Source organism: Triticum dicoccoides, chromosome 3A (assembly GCF_002162155.2).
Source record: "Triticum dicoccoides isolate Atlit2015 ecotype Zavitan chromosome 3A, WEW_v2.0, whole genome shotgun sequence".
Classification (NCBI taxonomy): Eukaryota; Viridiplantae; Streptophyta; class Magnoliopsida; order Poales; family Poaceae; genus Triticum; species Triticum dicoccoides.
Window position 1 is genome coordinate 54,365,042 of NC_041384.1, and position 19,207 is coordinate 54,384,248.

Sequence of the window (19,207 nt, forward strand, 5' to 3'; positions counted from 1 at the left end):
AAATCTAAGCATGGATGATACAATGAAAAAGTGTGGACACCGAAAAATGAAATAAGTGAACATGAATGTAAAGTCGGTGGAAACACATACTCCCTCAAGCTTAGGCTTTTGGCCTAACTTGGTAGTCGATCAATAGTCTGGAGGGTAGTAGGGGTGCTGAGGAGCGGGCATCCACTCGTCCCACTGCTGGGGCTCCTGCTGTGCCGCTTCCGCAGCAGCCTTAGCATTCCAGTAGGTGATGATGTCCACAGGCATGATCCTATATCCGCCCTCATCTGCGATGAAGTTGGTGAGGCCGGCGTTTGCAACATATTGCATGAACTCCTAAAGAATTCTAGCCTCTTCCAGGAATGGGGTGTGCGTCCACTCGCACGGCCGTACCTCCGCCAACCTTCGAGGGTGGAGATCACTGTCAGAAGACTCCCTAATGACACCTTTGGAGTTCTTATTAGAGCCAAACTTCCTGAAGATATTCATGTCCGCGTACAATTTTCTAAAAATAAAAATTTTGGGGTGACAAAATTTGTCAACAAAACTTTATAAAATTGATAGCAACTACTCATAGGGATACATAGAAGCCATAGCAAGCATTCAAACTACTTAGAACACTAAGAATTTAACATGCAAGCACATCTACAGCAACACTAAGAGTAGCTCATTATTCAAAACATAAACCACTAAAACAAAAACTAATTGGACAAATGGTGGAGTCACATACCAAGCAACAATCCCCCGAAACAGTTTCGGAAACGGAGCTTCGAGCAAAGAGATCGAAATCCGCGGGTTTGAGCTCAAGAACACGGGAGAGAGAGCAATGGAGATTTTTTCTAGAGGTAAGTGATGATGTGGGATGAAGAGGTAAGTGAGGGGCCCACATGGGTACCACAACCCACCAAGGCGCGCCTGGAAGTCCTGGTGCACCCAGGTGGGTTGTGCCCACCTGGTGCACCTCCCTCTGGTATTATTTGCACCAGAAATTCAGAAATATTCGGAAAAAAATAGTGTAAAATTTTCAGGACATTCTAAGAACTTTTATTTTTTGGCTCATTTTTTTATTGCATTGGAAATTCAGAAAACAGACAAAAAATGACATTTTATTTTATTTAACTAATAGAAACAGCAAAAAAAGGTAAGGACAGAAGGTAGTGCTTACTAAATTCATCAACTTCATACCGTTCAAAAATGACCCATTAACAAGGTTGATCAGGTCTTACTAACAACCACTTCCGATTAGCATGAAACCGAAGAACTTTCGTAAATCACTAAGTTACCTCAATGGGGATATGCATTTCCCCAATGATAAGTATTTCATATTTCTTTTTGACAGTAGGTAGAGGTATTTGAAAACTTCCAATAGTGATTGTCGGAGATTTTTCAATAACATTAATACCATTCACTTGGAATTGTTTCTTCGAAAAGTGCACCATATGCTCATTGCCATTAATATGAAAAGTGACCTTGCTTTTCTTGCAATCAATAACAGCCTCTGCAGTATTCAAGAATGGTCTACCAAGGATAATCGACATGTTGTCATCCTCGGACATCTCAAGTATAACAAAGTCAGTCAAAATAGTAACATTAGCAACAACAACGGGCATATCCTCACAGAAACCGATAGGTATGGCAGTTGATTTGTCAGCCATTTGCAAAGATATTTCAGTAGGTGCTAGTCTATTCAAGTAAAGTCTTTTATATAAAGAGAAAGGCATAACACTAACACCGGCTCCTAAGTCACACAAAGTAGTTTTCACATAATTCTTTTTGATAGAGCAAGGTATAGTTGGTATTCCCGGATCTCCAAGTTTTTTAGGAACTCCATCTTCGAAAGTGTAATTAGCAAGCATAGTGGAGATTTCAGCTTCTAGTATTTTTCTCTTATTTGTGATGATGTCTTTCATATATTTTGCATAAGGAGGCATTTTCAAGATATCAGTCAAGCGAGTACGCAAAAAGATGTTGGGGAACGTTGCAGAAAACAAAAAAATTCCTACTCGTTTCACCAAGATCATCTAGGAGTTCATCTAGCAACGAGTCATCGGATGCATCTACATACCTTTGTAGATCGCGCACGGAAGCGTTCAAAGAACGGTGATGATGTAGTCGAACACGACGTGATCCAAATCACCGATGACCAAGCGCCAAACGGACGGCACCTCCGTGTTCAACACACGTACGGGACGGGAGACGTCTCCTCCTTCTTGATCCAGCAAGGGGGAAGGAGAGGTTGACGAAGATCCAGCAGCACGACGGCGTGGTGGTGGATGCAGGGCGTCACAGTAGCAGGGCTTCGCCTATACTACGAGGGAGAGACGTAACGGGGAGAGAGGGAGGCGCCAGGGGCTGGGGTATGAAGTCCCTCCTCTCCCCCACTATATATAGGGGCGCTAGGGGGGGCGCCAGCCCAAGTAGATGAGATCTACTAGGGGGGGCGGCGGCCTAGGGTGGGGGGCTTGCCCCCCAAGCAAGGGGGCGCCCCCCTTTAGGGTTTCCCCTCAACCCTAGCCGCATGGGCCCTAGGGGGATGGCGCCCCAGCCCACTATGGGCTGGGTTCCCTCCCAATTCAGCCCATGGGGCCCTCCGGGATAGGTGGCCCCACCCGGTGGACCCCCGGGACCCTTCCGGTGGTCCCGGTACAATACCGGTGACCCCGAAACTTGTCCCGATGGCCGAAACAGCACTTCCTATATATAATTCTTTACCTCCGGACCATTCCGGAACTCCTTGTGACGTCCGGGATCTCATCCGGGACTCCGAACAACATTCGGGTTACTGCATATACATATCTTCACAACCCTAGCGTCACCGAACCTTAAGTGTGTAGACCCTACGGGTTCGGGAGACAAGCAGACATGACCGAGACGACTCTCCGGTCAATAACCAACAGCGGGATCTGGATACCCATGTTGGCTCCCACATGCTCCACGATGATCTCATCGGATGAACCACGATGTCGAGGATTCAATCAACCCCGTATGCAATTCCCTTTGTCAATCGATATGTTACTTGCCCGAGATTCGATCGTCGGTATCCCAATACCTCGTTCAATCTCGTTACTGGCAAGTCACTTTACTCGTACCGTAATGCATGATCCCGTGACTAGACACTTGGTCACTTTGAGCTCATTATGATGATGCATTACCGAGTGGGCCCAGTGATACCTCTCCGTCATACGGAGTGACAAATCCCAGTCTTGATCCATGTCAACCCAACAGACACATTCGGAGATACCCGTAGTCTACCTTTACAGTCACCCAGTTACGTTGTGACGTTTGGTATACCCAAAGCACTCCTACGGTATCCGGGAGTTACACGATCTCATGGTCTAAGGAAAAGATACTTGACATTGGAAAACTCTAGCAAACGAACTATATGATCTTGTGCTATGTTTAGGATTGGGTCTTGTCCATCACATCATTCTCCTAATGATGTGATCTCGTTATCAATGACATCCAATGTCCATAGTCAGGAAACCATGACTATCTGTTGATCAACGAGCTAGTCAACTAGAGGCTTACTAGGGACATGTTGGTGTCTGTTATTCACACATGTATTACGATTTCCGGATAACACAATTATAGCATGAATAAAGACAATTATCATGAACAAGGAAATATAATAATAATGCTTTTATTATTGCCTCTAGGGCATATTTCCAATAGTCTCCCACTTGCACTAGAGTCAATAATCTAGTTACATTGTGATGAATCGAACACCCATGGAATTCTGGTGTTGATCATCTTTTGCTCTAGGGAGAGGTTTAGTCAACGGATCCGCTACATTCAGGTCCGTATGTACTTTACAAATCTCTATGTCTCCATCTTGAACATTTTCACGAATGGAATTGAAGCGACGCTTGATGTGCCTTGTCTTCTTGTGAAACCTGGGCTCCTTGGCAAGAGCAATAGCTCCAGTGTTGTCACAGAAGAGCTTGATCGGCCCCGACGCATTGGGTATGACTCCTAGGTCGGTGATGAACTCCTTCACCCATATTGCTTCATGTGCTGCCTCCGAGGCTGCCATGTACTCCGCTTCACATGTAGATCCCGCCACGACGCTCTGCTTGCAACTGCACCAGCTTACTGCCCCACCATTCAAAATATACACGTATCCGGTCTGCGACTTAGAGTCATCCAGATCTGTGTTGAAGCTAGCGTCGACGTAACCCTTTACGACGAGCTCTTCATCACCTCCATAAACGAGAACCATTTCCTTAGTCCTTTTCAGGTACTTCAGGATATTCTTGACCGCTGTCCAGTGTTCCTTGCCGGGATTACTTTGGTACCTTCCTACCAAACTTACGGCAAGGTTTACATCAGGTCTGGTACACAGCATGGCATACATAATAGACCCTATGGCCGAGGCATAGGGGATGACACTCATCTCTTCTATATCTTCTGCCGTAGTCGGACATTGAGCTGAGCTCAATTTCATACCTTGTAACACAGGCAAGAACCCCTTCTTAGATTGATCCATATTGAACTTCTTCAATATCTTATCAAGGTATGTACTTTGTGAAAGACCTATGAGGCGTCTCGATCTATCTCTATAGATTTTGACGCCTAATATATAAGCAGCTTCTCCAAGGTCCTTCATTGAAAAACTCTTATTCAAGTAGGCCTTGATGCTGTCCAAGAGTTCTATATCATTTCCCATCAAAAGTATGTCATCTACATATAATATGAGAAATGCTACAGAGCTCCCACTCACTTTCTTGTAAACGCAGACTTCTCCATAAGTCTGCGTAAACCCAAACACTTTGATCATCTCATCAAAGCGAATGTTCCAACTCCGAGATGCTTGCACCAGCCCATAAATCGAGCGCTGGAGCTTGCACACCTTGTCAGCATTCTTAGGATCGACAAAACCTTCCGGCTGCATCATATACAATTCTTCCTTAAGGAAACCATTAAGAAATGCCGTTTTGACGTCCATTTGCCATATCTCATAATCGTAGAATGCGGCAATTGCTAACATGATTCGGACGGACTTTAGCTTCGCTACCGGTGAGAAAGTCTCATCGTAGTCAACCCCTTGAACTTGTCGATAACCCTTAGCGACAAGTCGAGCTTTATAGATGGTCACATTACCATCCGCGTCTGTCTTCTTCTTAAAGATCCATTTATTTTCTATGGCTCGCCGTTCAACGGGCAAGTCAGTCAAAGTCCATACTTCATTTTCATACATGGATCCTATCTCGGATTTCATGGCTTCTAGCCATTTATCGGAATCCGGGCCCGCCATCGCTTCTTCATAGTTCGAAGGTTCACTGTTGTCTAACAACATGATTTCCAAGACAGGGTTGCCGTACCACTCTGGTGCGGAACGTGTCCTTGTGGACCTTCGAATTTCAGTAGGAGCTTGATCAGAAGTATCTTGATCATTATCATTAACTTCCTCTCTAGTCGGTGCAGGCACCTCAGGAACATTTTCTTGAGTTGCGCCATTTTCCGGTTCAAGAGGTAATACTTCATCAAGCTCTACTTTCCTCCCACTTACTTCTTTCGAGAGAAACTCTTTCTCTAGAAAGGATCCATTCTTGGCAACAAAGATCTTGCCTTCGGATCTGAGGTAGAAGGTGTACCCAATAGTTTCTTTTGGGTATCCTATGAAGACGCATTTTTCCGACTTGGGTTCGAGCTTTTCAGGTTGAAGTTTCTTGACATAAGCATCGCATCCCCAAACTTTTAGAAACGACAGCTTAGGTTTCTTCCCAAACCATAATTCATACGGTGTCGTCTCAACGGATTTCGACGGAGCCCTATTTAAAGTGAATGCGGCAGTATCTAAAGCATAGCCCCAAAAAGATAGCGGTAAATCGGTAAGAGACATCATAGATCGCACCATATCTAATAGAGTGCGATTACGACGTTCGGACACACCGTTACGCTGAGGTGTTCCAGGCGGCGTGAGTTGTGAAACTATTCCACATTTTCTTAAGTGTGTGCCAAACTCGTGACTCAAGTATTCTCCTCCACGATCTGATCGTAGAAACTTGATTTTCCTGTCACGTTGATTTTCAACCTCACTCTGAAATTCCTTGAACTTTTCAAAGGTTTCGGACTTGTGTTTCATTAAGTAAATATACCCATATCTACTTAAATCATCAGTGAGTGTGAGAACATAACGATAGCCACCGCGAGCCTCAACACTCATTGGACCGCACACATCAGTATGTATGATTTCCAATAAGTTGGTTACTCGCTCCATTGTTCCTGGGAATGGAGTCTTGGTCATCTTACCCATGAGGCATGGTTCGCACATGTCAAATGATTCATAATCAAGAGACTCTAAAAGTCCATCTGCATGGAGCTTCTTCATGCGTTTGACACCTATGTGACCAAGGCGGCAATGCCACAAGTATGTGGGACTATCATTATCAACCTTACTTCTTTTGGTACTCACATTATGAACATGTGTAGTATTACGTTCGAGATTCATAAAGAATAAACCATTCACCATAGGAGCATGACCATAAAACATATCTCTCATATAAATAGAACAACCATTATTCTTGGATTTAAATGAGTAGCCATCTCGAATTAAACGAGATCCCGATACAATGTTCATGCTCAAAGCTGGCACTAAATAACAATTATTAAGGTTTAAAACTAATCCCGAAGGTAGATATAGAGGTAGCGTGCCGACGGCGATCACATTGACCTTGGAACCATTCCCGATGCGCATCGTCACCTCGTCCTTTGCCAGTTTCCGCTTATTCCGCAGCCCCTGCTTTGAGTTACAAATGTGAGCAACTGCACCGGTATCAAATACCCAGGAGCTACTACGGACACTAGTAAGGTACACATCAATTACATGTATATCACATATACCTTTTGTTTTGCCGGCCTTCTTGTCTGCTAAGTACTTAGGGCAGTTTCGCTTCCAGTGACCGCTTCCCTTGCAATAAAAGCACTCAGTCTCGGGCTTGGGTCCATTCTTTGGCTTCTTCCCGGCAGCTTGCTTGCCAGGCACGGCAACCTCCTTGCCGTCCTTCTTGAAGTTCTTTTTACCCTTGCCTTTCTTGAACTTAGTGGTTTTATTGACCATCAACACTTGATGTTCCTTCTTGACTTCTACCTCCGCTGATTTCAGCATTGAGAACAACTCAGGAATGGTCTTTTGCATCCCCTGCATGTTGAAGTTCATCACAAAGCTCTTGTAGCTTGGTGGAAGCGACTGGAGGATTCTGTCAATGACCGCATCATCCGGGAGATTAACTCCCAGCTGAGACAAGCGGTTATGTAACCCAGACATAGTGAGTATGTGCTCACTGACAGAACTATTTTCCTCCATCTTACAGTTGAAGAACTTATCGGAGACTTCATATCTCTCGATCCGGGCATGAGCTTGAAAAACCATTTTCAGCTCTTCGAACATCTCGTATGCTCCATGTCTCTCAAAACGTTTTTGGAGCCCCGGCTCTAAGCTGTAAAGCATGCCGCACTGAACGAGGGAGTAGTCGTCAACACGTGTCTGCCAAGCGTTCAGAACGTCTTGGTTCTGTGGGACGGGAGCTTCACCTAGCGGTGCTTGTAGGACATAATCTTTCTTGGCAGCTATGAGGATGATCCTCAGGTTCCGGACCCAGTCCGTATAGTTGTTGCCATCGTCTTTCAGCTTGGTTTTCTCTAGGAACACGTTGAAGTTGAGGACTACGTTGGCCATTTGATCTACAAGACATATTGCAAAGATTTTAGACTAAGTTCATGATAATTAAGTTCATCTAATCAAATTATTAATGAACTCCCACTTAGATTAGACATCCCTCTAGTCATCTAAGTATTACATGATCCGAGTTAACTAGACCGTGTCCGATCATCACGTGAGACGGACTAGTCAACGTCGGTGAACATCTTCATGTTGATCGTATCTTCTATACGACTCATGCTCGACCTTTCGGTCTTCTGTGTTCCGAGGCCATGTCTGTACATGCTAGGCTCGTCAAGTCAACGTAAGTGTTTGCATGTGTAAATCTGTCTTACACCCGTTGTATGTGAACGTCTGAATAAAACACCCGATCATCACATGGTGTTTTGAAACAGCGAACTGTCGCAACGGTGCACAGTTAGGGGAACACTTCTTGAAATTATTATGAGGGATCATCTTATTTACTACCGTCGTTCTAAGTAAACAAGATGCAAAACATGATAAACATCACATGCAATCAAATAATAAACGTGACATGATATGGCCAATGTCACATAGCTCCTTTGATCTCCATCTTGGGGCTCCATGATCATCTTGTCACCGGCTTGACACCATGATCTCCATCATCATGATCTCCATCATTGTGTCTCCATGAAGTTGCTCGCCAACTATTACTTCTACTACTATGGCTAACGCGTTTAGCAATAAAGTAAAGTAATTTACATGGCATTTCTCAATGACACGCAGGTCATATAAAAGAATAAAGACAACTCCTATGGCTCCTACCGGTTGTCATACTCATCGACATGCAAGTCGTGATTCCTATTACAATAGCATGAACATCTCATACATCACATATAGATCATTCATCATTCATCACAACTTTGGCCATATCATATCACAAACCACTTGCTGCAAAAACAAGTTAGACGTCCTCTAATTGTTGTTGCAAGTTTTACGTGGCTGAATTAGGGTTCTAGCAAGAACGTCTTCTTACCTACGTTAAAGCCACAACGTGATTTGTCAACTTCTATTTACCCTTCATAAGGACCCTGTTCATCGAATCCGCTCCAACTAAAGTGGGAGAGACAGACACCCGCCAGCCACCTTATGCAACTAGTGCATGTTAGTCGGTGGAACCGGTCTCACGTAAGCGTACGTGTAAGGTTGGTCCGGGCCGCTTCATCCCACAATGCCGCTGAAGCAAGAAAAGACTAGTAGCGGCAAGAAAGTTGACAAATCTACGCCCACAACAAATTGTGTTCTACTCGCGCAAGAAGAACTACGCATAGACCTAGCTCATGATGCCACTGTTGGGGAACGTTGCAGAAAACAAAAAAAATCCTACTCGTTTCACCAAGATCATCTAGGAGTTCATCTAGCAACGAGTCATCGGATGCATCTACATACCTTTGTAGATCGCGCACGGAAGCGTTCAAAGAACGGTGATGATGTAGTCGAACACGACGTGATCCAAATCACTGATGACCAAGCGCCGAACGGACGGCACCTCCGAGTTCAACACACGTACGGGACGGGAGACGTCTCCTCCTTCTTGATCCAGCAAGGGGGAAGGAGAGGTTGACAAAGATCCAGCAGCACAACGGCGTGGTGGTGGATGCAGGGCGTCACAGTAGCAGGGCTTCGCCTATACTACGAGGGAGAGACGTAACGGGGAGAGAGGGAGGTGCCAGGGGCTGGGGTATGAAGTCCCTCCTCTCCCCCACTATATACAGGGGCGCTAGGGGGGGCGCCGGCCCTAGTAGATGAGATCTACTAGGGGGGGGCGGCCTAGGGAGGGGGGCTTGCCCCCCAAGCAAGGGGGCGCCCCCCTTTAGGGTTTCCCCTCAACCCTAGCTGCATGGGCCCTAGGGGGGTGGCGCCCCAGCCCACTATGGGCTGGGTTCCCTCCCAATTCAGCCCATGGGGCCCTCCGGGATAGGTGGCCCCACCCGGTGGACCCCCGGGACCCTTCCGGTGGTCCCGGTACAATACCGGTGACCCCGAAACTTGTCCCGATGGCCGAAACAGCACTTCCTATATATAATTCTTTACCTCCGGACCATTCCGGAACTCCTCGTGACGTCCGGGATCTCATCCGAGACTCCGAACAACATTCGGGTTACTGCATATACATATCTTCACAACCCTAGCGTCACCGAACCTTAAGTGTGTAGACCCTACGGGTTCGGGAGACAAGCAGACATGACCGAGACGACTCTCCGGTCAATAACCAACAGCGGGATCTGGATACCCATGTTGGCTCCCACATGCTCCACGATGATCTCATCGGATGAACCACGATGTCGAGGATTCAATCAACCCTGTATGCAATTCCCTTTGTCAATCGATATGTTACTTGCCCGAGATTCGATCGTCGGTATCCCAATACCTCGTTCAATCTCGTTACTGGCAAGTCACTTTACTCGTACCGTAATGCATGATCCCGTGACCAGACACTTGGTCACTTTGAGCTCATTATGATGATGCATTACCGAGTGGGCCCAGTGATACCTCTCCGTCATACGGAGTGACAAATCCCAGTCTTGATCCATGTCAACCCAACAGACACTTTCTGAGATACCCGTAGTCTACCTTTATAGTCACCCAGTTATGTTGTGACGTTTGGTATACCCAAAGCACTCCTACGGTATCCGGGAGTTACACGATCTCATGGTCTAAGGAAAAGATACTTGACATTGGAAAACTCTAGCAAACGAACTATACGATCTTGTGCTATGTTTAGGATTGGGTCTTGTCCATCACATCATTCTCCTAATGATGTGATCTCGTTATCAATGACATCCAATGTCCATAGTCAGGAAACCATGACTATCTGTTGATCAACGAGCTAGTCAACTAGAGGCTTACTAGGGACATGTTGGTGTCTGTTATTCACACATGTATTACGATTTCCGGATAACACAATTATAGCATGAATAAAGACAATTATCATGAACAAGGAAATATAATAATAATGCTTTTATTATTGCCTCTAGGGCATATTTCCAACAAAAGACTGGCCTCAGCATGTCAGCAAAGCGTTCAAATTCTTCATCATCATTCTTTTTAGTTGACTTAGGTGGAAAAGGCAGAGGTTTTTGAACCCACGGTTCTCTTTCCTTACCGTGTTTTCTAGCAACAAAGTCTCTTTTGTCATACCTTTTATTCTTAGCTTGTGGGTTATCAAGATCAAGAGGTGGTTCTATCTCAACATCATTATCTCGTTCTTTATCATTGGTTGGATGAGAGTCCTCATGAACCTCATCATTATCTTTTTCATTATCACTAGGTGAGTGTTCATTAGTAGACCAGCATCTGAGATAGAAACCTCATTATCATTATCAGGAGGTTTTTCTATTGCAGGTTCACTAGGAGCATGTGAAGTCCTATCATTCTTCTTTTTCTTTTTCTTACTAGAAGAACTTGGTGCACTAGTGTTAGCTCTTTGTGAATCTTGTTCAATTCTTTTAGGGTGTCCCTCAGGATAAAGTGGTTCCTGAGTCATTTTACCTCCTCTAGTTGCAACTCTAACAACAAAGTGATGCATATTATTATTCATTTCATCAAGCAATTCTCTTTGAGATTTAGCAACTTGTTCTAGTTGAGTTTGAACCATAGAAGCATGTTTTCCAACACCTCTAACATCATTTGATATTTTAAATAGCAAGTCACTCAAGCGAGCAATCATATCAGAATTATATTTCAATTGTTTCATAACATTTGCATTGAAGTGATCTTGTTTTCTAATGTAGTTTTCAAACTCATAAAGGCATTGAATAGGATGCATATTGTGAGGATTGTCATTATCATTGAACTTCATAAGAGAATTTACCTCTACCACCTTAGGCAATGGTGGTGTATTAAGCCCATGTAGTTCTTCAATAGGAGGTAAATTTTTAACATCCTCAGCTTTAATACCTTTTTCCTTCATAGATTTCTTTGCCTCTTGCATATCTTCAGGACTGAGATATAATATACCCCTCTTCTTCGGAGTGGGTTTAGGCGGTGGTTCGGAATAGTCCAATCATCATAGTTTTTCAATATGTTATTCAATAATTCTTCAACTTGTCCAACAGTTTGTTCCCTGAAAAAACAACCAGCACAACTATCTAGGAAGTCCCTAGAAGCATCGGTTAGTCCATTATAGAAGATATCAAGTATTTCATTTTTCTTAAGAGGATGATTAGGCAAAGCATTAAGTAACTGGCAAAGCCTCCCCCAAGCTTGTGGGAGACTCTCTTCTTTAGTTTGAGCAAAGTTAAATATTTCCTGGAAGGCAGCTTTTTTCTTATGGGCAGGAAAATATTTTTCAGAGAAGTAGTAAATCATATCCTGGGGACTACGCACACAACCAGGAGCAAGAGTATTGTACCAAGCTTTAGCATCACCCTTTAATGAGAAAGGAAATAACTTGAGAATAAAGTAGTAGTGAGTTTTCTCATCATGGGTAAAAAGGGTGGTTATATCATTCAACTTAGTCAGATGTGCCACAACAATTTCAGTTTCATAACCATGGAAAGGATCAGATTCGACCAAAGTAATTAACTCCAGGTCATCATAGAATTCATAATCCTTATCATCAATAAAGATAGGTGAGGTAGCAAACTTAGGATCACATTTCATTCTAGCATTTAGATATTTTCCTTTATACTTGTGTAGTAATTTCTCTAGATCATCTCTATCATTACAAGCAGGAATATCTCTAGTCGTTTCTTCACTCATAACATAACCTTCCGGTACCTTAGGCAATTCATATCTAGGAGGGCTAGTTCTAGCAGGGGTTTCAGGAGATTCAGTTTCAAGCTCATCATCAGATTCAACAACATCATGTTGTATTACTCTAGCAATTTGTTTATCAAGAAATTCACCAAGTGGCACATCATTATTAAGCAAGGTACTAGCATCATCATAAGCATCATTCATAGTAGAAGTAGAATCATCAATAACTTGTGACATATCAGAATTAATAGCATGTGGTGGTGTTGCAAGTTTATTCATAACAGAAGGTGAAACTAAAGCATAACTGGATGGCAGTTCCTTACCTCCCCTCGTCCTTGAGGGAAATATCTTAGTCTTAGTATCCTTCAAATTCTTCATATTGATAAATTTATAATAATCCCAAGTGACTCAACAAATATAGCTATGCTCCCCGGCAACAGCGCCAGAAAAAGGTCTTGATAACCCACAAGTATAGGGGATCGCAACAGTTTTCGAGGGTAGAGTATTCAACCCAAATTTACAGATTTGACACAAGGGGAGCCAAAGAATATTTGAAGGTATTAGCAGATAAGTCATCAATTCAACCACACCTGGAGATTAATTATCTGCAGCAAAGTGATCAGTGGCAAAGTAGTTTGATAGTTTTGATAGTAGTGACAGCAGCAATAGTAACAGTAATATTGATAGTAGTAATTTTGTAGCAAGTGTAAGAATGATGATAGCAGTAGTAACTTAGCAAAAACAATATAAGATAAATTCGTAGGCATTGGATCGGTGACTTGTTGGATGATATTCATCATGTAACAATTATAACCTAGGGCTATTCGGTTCTAGCTCCAGTTCATCGATATAATGTAGGCATGTATTTCGTAAATAGTCATATGTGCTTTATTAAAAGAACTTGCATGACATCTTTTGTCCTACCCTCCCATCGCAGCGGGGTCCATATTGGAAACTAAGGGATATTAAGGCCTCCTTTTAATAGAGAACCAGAACAAAGCATTAACACATAGTGAATACATGAACTCCTCAAACTACGGTAATCACCGGAAGAAGTCCCGGTTATTTTCACTTCGGGGTTACCGGATCATAACACGTAGTAGGTGACTATAACTTGCAAGATCGGATCTAGAACATGGATACAATGATGATAACATAAACAGTTCAGATCTGAAATCATGGCACCCGGGCCCAAAGTGACAAGCATTAAGCATGGCAAAGTCATAGCAACATCAATCTTAGAACATAGTGGATACTAGGGATCAAGCCCTAACAAAACTAACTCGATTACATGATGAATCTCATCCAACTCCTCACCGACCAGCGATCCTATGAAGGAATTACTCACTCCCGGTGGGGAGCATCATGGAATTGGCGATGGAGAAGGGTTGGTGATGACGAAGAATGAAGATCCCCCTCTTTGAAGCCCCAAACAGACTCCAGATCGGCCCTCTCGGGGAAGAACAGGGCTTGGCGACGGCTCCGTATCATGGATCACGGTAATTCTTTCTCCCTGATTTTTTTCTCTGAAAATAGGAATTTATAGCATTGGTTTCAGGGTCAGCGGGGCCACCAGGTGGGGACAACCCACCTGGGCGCGCCAGGAGAGTGGGGAGCGTCCTGGTGGGTTGTGCCCACCCAGGGGCCCCTCTCCGGTAGGTCTTGGCTCCAAAAATTCTTATATGTTATATAAAAATTCCTCACAAAGTTTCGTTCCATTCCAAGAACTTTTATTTCTGCACAGAAACAACACCATGGTAGTTCTACTGAAAACGGTGTCAGTCCGGGGTTAGTTTCATTCAAATCATGCAAATTAGAGTCCAAAACAAGAGGAAAAGCATTAGGAAAAGTAGATATGTTGGAGACGTATCACAAAGCGACCGACATTTCCCTCCAATTTCCCAAAACCTCCCGCCCGCTCATGCTCCTAGCTGCGCGCCATGGACAACGACCTCGATGCCGCCGCCGGCCTCGCCTCCCTCGCGTCGTCCAGCCTCACCACCACCCCCTGTTGGAAATATGCCCTAGAGGCAATAATGTTTGTATTATTATATTTTCGTATTCATAATTAAGAGTTTATATTTCATGCTATAACTGCTATGATTCTAGAATATGTGATTCAGTGGAAAACTCATATGCACGTGTGAAATGATAAATGGATAAAATAAAGGTTCCTAGTCTCGCCTCTAAGACTAGCTCAAGTGTTCTTGGTGATCATGTTTGTCGGATCTTAGGATATCGTTAAATGCAACGATGATCCTAAAACAACATTGATATTATGATGTTGGAATAACGATCAGTTTGAATCGACCCAAACTTGTTTGTTATGAATTGAGTCAATATCGTCTATATTCAATTGTAATAACACGGAGTCTTAGCATGTGTTTTAGTTCCTCAGACCATGAGAGTGTCTCGTTCAGTTCCTGAAGGAAATATGCCCTAGAGGCAATAATAAAGTTGTTATTTATATTTCCTTATATCATGATAAATGTTTATTATTCATGCTAGAATTGTATTAACTGGAAACTTAGTACATGTGTGGATACATAGACAAACAGAGTGTAGAATGTGTTGCAAGTTTTTGATGAGTACATACCTTGACAAGTTTTTGATGTAGTTCAAAATGGAACAGTCAAAGAAGGAGTTCTTTCCTATGTTGCAAGGTATTAAGTTGAGTAAAGACTCAAAACCCGACCACGGCAGAAAATAGAAAGAGAATGAAAATGCATTCCCTGTGCCTCAGTCATAGGTTCTATAAAGTATGCTATGATGTGTACCAGACCTATTATGTACCTCACCATGAGTTTGGCAAGAGGGTACAATAGTGATCCAGGAGTAGATCACTAGACAGCGGTCAAAATTATCCTTAGTGGAATAAGGAAATGATTCTCAGTTATGGAGGTGACAAAGAGTTCGTCATAAAGAGTTACGTCGATGCAAGCTTTGACACCGATCTGGATGACTCTAAGTCTCGATCTAGATACATATTGAAAGTGGGAGCAATTAGCTAGAGTAGCTCCATGCAGAGCATTGTAGACATGGAAATTTGCAAAATACATACGGATCTGAATGTGGCAGACCCGTTGACTATACTTATCTCACAAGCAAAGCATGATCACACCTTAGTACTCTTTGGGTGTTAATCACATGGCGATGTGAACTAGATTGTTGACTCTAGTAAACCCTTTGGGTATTGGTGACATAGAGATGTGAACTATAGAGTGTTAAATCACATGACGATGTGAACTGTTGGTGTTAAATCACATGGCAATGTGAACTAGATTATTGACTCTAGTGCAAGTGGGAGACTGAAGGAAATATGCCCTAGAGGCAATAATAAAGTTGTTATTTATATTTCCTTATATCATGATAAATGTTTATTATTCATGCTAGAATTGTATTAACCGGAAACTTAATACATGTGTGAATACATAGACAAACAGAGTGTCCCTAGTATGCCTCTACTTGACTAGCTCGTTAATCAAAGATGGTTAAGTTTCTAACCATAGACATGTGTTGTCATTTGATAAACGGGATCACATCATTAGAGAATGATGTGATGGACATGACCCATCCGTTAGCTTAGCATAAATGATCGTTTAGTTTTATTGCTATTGCTTTCATCATGACTTATACATGTTCCTCTGACTATGAGATTATGCAACTCCCAAATACCGGAGGAACACCTTGTGTGCTATCAAACGTCACAACATAACTAGGAGATTATAAAGATGCTCTACGGGTGTCTCCGATGGTGTTTGTTGAGTTGGCATAGATCCAGATTAGGATTTGTCACTCCGTGTATCAGAGAGGTATCTCTGGGCCCTCTCGGTAATGCTCATCACTATAAGCCTTGCAAGCAATGTGACTAATGAGTTAGTTGCGGTATGATGCATTACAGAACGAGTAAAGAGACTTGTCGGTAACAAGATTAAACTAGGTATGATGATACCGACGATCGAATCTCGGGCAAGTAACATACCGATGACAAAGGGAACAACGTATGTTGTTATGCGGTTTGACCGATAAAGATCTTCGTAGAATATGTAGGAGCCAATACGAGCATCCAGGTTCCGCTATTGGTTATTGACCAGAGATGTGTCTCGGTCATGTATACATATTTCTCGAACCCGTAGGGTCCGCACGCTTAACGTTCGATGACGATTTGTATTATGAGTTATGTGACTTGATGTACTGAAGTTTGTTCGGAGTCCCAGATGAGATCACTGACATGACGAGGAGTCTTGAAATAGTCGAGAGGTAAAGATTCATATATTGGAAGGCTATATTCGGACACCGAAAGTGTTCCGGGTGATACCGGGTCACCGTAAGGGGTTCCGGGCAAACCCCAGCAAAGATATGGGCTTAATGGGCCAAGTAAGGGAACACACCATCCCACAAGGGGCTGGTGCACCCCCTATAGGGCCAGCCATGTGGGGAGAAAGGAAAAGGAGAGGAGGAAAAGGAAAGTATGAAGTAAGGCTCCTACTTCCTTCCCCTCCCCCTCCTTCCTTTCCCCCTTGTCCAAATATGGTAAGGGGGCCGAATTGGACTAGGGGCCCAAGTAGGATTCCTCCTACTTGGGTGTGCCCTAGGCTGCCTCCCTCCCTCTCCCTCCTTTATATACGTGGGGAGGGCACCCCTAGAACACACATCAATTGTTCCTAGCCGTGTGCGGCGCCCCCCTCCACGGTTAACACCTCGGTCATATCGTCGTAGTGCTTAGGCGAAGCCCTGCGCCGGTAACATCATCATCACCGTCACCACGCCGTCGTGCTGACGAAACTCTCCCTCGGCCTCAACTGGATCAAGAGTTCGAGGGACGTCACCGCGCTGAACGTGTGCAGATCATGGAGGTGCCGTGCATTCGGTACTTGGATCGCGAAGACGTTCGACTACATCAACCGCGTTACTAAATGCTTCCTCTTTCGGTCTATGAGGGTACGTTGACTCACTCTCCCCGCTCGTTGCTATGCTTCTCCTAGATAGATCTTGCGTGATCGTGGCAAATTTTTTGAAATACTACGTTCCGCAACAGTTCCTACCAGACGGTGGACTTTGGGATTGCCCAAACGTCATCTATAACAAGGTGATCATAACAACAACTTTCAGGCTCACCAGAAAGTTTGACAAGTGAACGAACAGCTCAAGAGTGGGATTTGCTCCTTCGACAATGGATATATATTCTTAGGTCCCTCTCGGTGTGACGGCATCGATCATCGTCTGGCCAGACACATGTGACAACATGACAGGGATGCCGGAACACGTTAACGAGAAAGAAGAACAAAACCGGTAAACGGGAGCAACGGTATAGTGAGCATGGTGATGACTCAAGAGGATATCGATGCACACCGAGTTTTGTAAAGTATCGCAAAGCAAACGGAACATCGCATGATAACCAAAGGTTCACTCGAATATCATTCGTGTAATCATAGGGACCAATATGGATTTCCATGGTTCCGCTATCGGTCATTCAATGAAGGGGTTTCATTCATGTCAATGGTTTACTGAACCTACTGGGTCACAAGCTTAAGGTAATCACGATCTGCTAAGTGTTAATAGTACGGGAGTGATGAGAATACACACGTGAAATAGTTTCATTAATATCCAGAATAGTTCTGAGAGGTTTCGGAAGTGTTTTGGGGTCACCGAAAGGGTTTCGGTGAATATCGGGTAATACTGGGTATTATCGATTAATTATATATAGGTGGAAAATGTTTCCGGGGATGTGAATATATATATATATATATATATATATATATCACTGGTACGCGTCAGTCCTAAACAAACAGTTTTTAACCCCTTTTCGTGATGGCATTTGGAACCATCGCCAAGTGAGTGTGGGCGATACGGGGGCCCTTCCCACACGACCCAAAAATAGTCGGGGATATGCCCTCCTGGCACACACGCTCGGCAAAATGAGGTCATGTGTGACCGGCGAGCGCTCAAATAAGGAAATACATACAGTAGAGCTAAAAATACAATTATACAGCGAAATTGTTTCCGATCGCAAGTACATCCCACATAGTCAGTCCCCGCTAAATGTTTCCGTTCGTATGTATATCCCACACAGTCGCTCCAAGGAAAACGTTTCTATTCACAGGTACATCACACACAAGTTTTCCCGTTAAATCATTTGTGTTATTAAATGTATCACACACGGTCCATAGAAGAAACTGTGTGGCAAAGACTGTCCATCACACACAGTTTTTATCTGGTAAACGTTTGTGCAAGGTGGTCTAACGCAAACAATTTTCAAGAGAAAGTCGTGTGTGATTGTTCATTGATCCAACACGGTTTATTCCTAGAAACTGTGTGTGTTGCCTGAGGTCATCGCCCATAGTATTTTATTTCGACAACCATTTGCAATAGCAAAACCCAATTAGCATGCTAATTCGCCATTAGTAGGCTAATTTACCTATTATTAATAATCCATTTATTAATCTAATTGACATTCATATTAAGCACATGATATATTTCATTTCCATATTAAGGAAGCAGAATTTCATAATTGAAATACATCAGAGTACAATATGATATAGCTTCAGCACTCAGCTACCCCATTACACAACTGCACTAGCACCAAGTTCCACATGCAACATGTAGAACCTTTCGAAATTATCATCATAGACGGTATATAAACAGATGCATCTCATTTGGAAAACCGCTGAAGCGGAAGGCGAATATTGAGCCTTCATTCATGTTGAAGGTCTTTGCAACTTTAGGTCAGTGCCTGTGGATGATTGACCGTTCGTCCTTCGTCCTCTTCAGGAACACTTCAATATTGAACCATAGGTGTTGTATGAAAACCTTCCTTGCTTCCTAACCATAGAGGTG